This window comes from Asparagus officinalis, chromosome 2 (assembly GCF_001876935.1).
Source record: "Asparagus officinalis chromosome 2, Aspof.V1, whole genome shotgun sequence".
Lineage (NCBI taxonomy): Eukaryota > Viridiplantae > Streptophyta > Magnoliopsida > Asparagales > Asparagaceae > Asparagus > Asparagus officinalis.
Window position 1 is genome coordinate 84,301,207 of NC_033795.1, and position 2,597 is coordinate 84,303,803.

At 40.9% G+C, this 2,597-nt stretch overlaps 1 long non-coding RNA gene across 1 annotated transcript in view; it reads left to right on the plus strand.

Annotated features, from left to right (window-relative positions):
* The window catches only part of LOC109831960, a 6,892-nt gene extending 5,791 nt beyond the window's left edge, over positions 1-1,101 (plus strand). Inside the window, exon 3 of the long non-coding RNA XR_002244601.1 lies at positions 459-1,101. This is a non-coding gene — a long non-coding RNA (uncharacterized LOC109831960). The remainder of the gene's footprint in view (positions 1-458) is intronic.

Here is a 2,597-nt window from a genome sequence, read left to right on the forward strand (position 1 = left end):
TGCTAGGGTTAAATAATGTAATCAGAAATTTTAGGGTTTCTATCCAATAAATTTAACTATTTGAGATTATAGGGTCTTCCGCTCAAGAAAAAGGTCTAGGGCGTTTTTTGCTCTTCTAGTCAATTTGGTGGTGGTGATACATGGTTAAAGTTTTGCAAGTGGGTGGAAGAACTTTTCCCTTAATTCATTAGACTATTTCTTTTGCTTCTTCATGCACATTATGTTTTCTTAAAAATTTTTTACTGAAGTTCTTACCTGATGATTTTTCTGGTGTGATTTTGCATAAACAATCATATTTGCATGTAATCCTCTTTCATATGATATAATTACCCACATAAAATCAATTATAACTGCTTTTGTTGCAAGCTACCTGGTTTAATTGTTTTTGATTTGGTGTATTCATGCATGTTATTTCTTGTAAGAATGGGATGGTGACCTTTTCCTGTTGGGGTGTGCAGAACCTACTCGCCGACGACGCTTAAGGAGAAAGATGAAATGGAGATTGATATGGAGTGGTGTGGGGTTGTCAATCACAGTGGGAGCTTCTCTGCTTGCATACTCGTATTTTCCAAGTTCTGTTAAGCAAGGCATGCCTTCTTCCAGGAATGATATATCAGCCTCGTGCACATCGATTTCTTTGAAAAGTGAAGGTGGTTGTTAGTCAGGTGATGGGATCCTTTCATTTACACCTTTAACTGTGACCCAGAAGCAAACAGCTGCTCTCCAGAGCTGCTTTCTTTCTTCTGATTGAAGTTATATATTTATTTATTGTTTAAAGGAAGCGAGAACCTGGTTTGAAGTCACGCTTCCTCGAAAAGAAAAGATATGATGGGTTTCTAGTTGTGCACTATTGTATCGTGATAGTTGTTGATGAAATGTTCTTAGCAGGCAGACAGTGCCAAGTTTTGGTGTTGGTTGTTGAGTACAAGAGAGAATGTATGTTTACCACAGCCTGTGTAGAATTGTGGGTGCACGCATTGCATTACTGCCGGTGCTGCTATAACTGAATGATTTTCATACTCAGACTTGAACGTGCGGTATATAAACAAGTAACAGCACTGGATTGAGAATGATATCAGATTATGGGTTTTGGTGGAATTATTCCTAGTTTTAATGGTTCTGGACCTCTTACACATTTTTCTTTTGTTTTCTCACAAGACTTAAGTTTTTTTTTATTATTCTTTTTTTAGTAGTTATGCATAACTCAATCACGGTCAGGGCATAGAAAAGCCTGGGAGTAGAGATAGCCAACCAGGATATTGTGTCCAGTTGACAACCTAGGTTAGTGCCTGGCTCTGGTCAGAGGTTTTTTTTTGTCAGAAAAGGGAGTGGGTTCAAACTTTACTATTTCTATCTGTCAGGATTGAGGATTGGCGTCCTTACCTCAAAAAATTAGAAGCCTGCTGCTGTCAGTTTAGCTCTATTCTGTTCACGTTCTGGTTGACAGACTATGTGATTCTTCTTGTGTGTTATTAAAGAATTGCCCCCATGTCCCGTTAAAATCGCCCCACCTTTTAATAATAACCATTGGAACAGAGGTGTTCGGTCCTTCCGGCACAAAAAAAAAAAAAGTGGGGAAGAAAAACATACCAAAAGAAGAACAAGAAAAAACTGAAAGTCAGAAAAAAAAAAAAAAAAAAAAAAAAGTGGGGAAGAAAAACATACCAAAAGAAGAACAAGAAAAAACTGAAAGTCAATAGATTTTCTCTCTCCTCCTCCTTTCTCTTCTAATTTTTTGCCCCCTTCTCTTTCAATAATTTGTTGGATATTAAATTTTTTTTTTTTTAATCTGCTTGTTGGGCAAATTCATTTAACTTTGACAGGGACGGATCACAGGGAGGGAGAGATTGGGATTGAAGGAAGAAGAAAACAGAAAAAGAGAGAGCCGCTCCAGGAGGGAAGGTTTGTGCGACATAAAATCACACAAACACCAATTCTTCCTGGGGTCGCCTTTTTCTTTTCCTATCCTCCTAACTTTGTACATACATACATGTTTCTGCGTCTCACTGTGATCTCAGTTGCTAGACATGCAATTAAAAGCGACAAGAAACAAAAACGTTGCGTCTCCCTCTCTGTTCTTAACGCCCCTCGCCTTGTCTTTGATTGATCCATCCATATCATATCATTATTTGTCATATCTACATACAAATATATCGATATTGTAGACGAAATATGAAGGAAGGAAAAACGGATGATGAGGATCGTGTGAAGCCGTCAGGGTGCGGCCTTGTCCTCCTTTACAACAATGTATTCCGTCGCCAACCCACCTCTCCTCGCCGCTCAGCCGCTCAGCCTCTACTAATTCCATCCCAACACATCCCGGCGCTCCCCCCACCTCCACCGCTTCTGCTGCTGCCAACCTCACGCCACGCAGGCGCTCTTTATCCGATGAACCCTCTCTTGCATTACCGAACGCGTCCAAACCTCCTCCGGCGCCTCTAAATTATCCCAAGGTTGCCGCCAGACCAATGCAAGGCCGCTCTGGACTCGAGCGGAATGTCAGCATATCATCTGAGCTGGACAACATGATCAACGACCACCAGCGCTCAAAGGGCAGCAGCACCCTCGTCCGTGCCTCCTCTGGCAATGTCATGCTC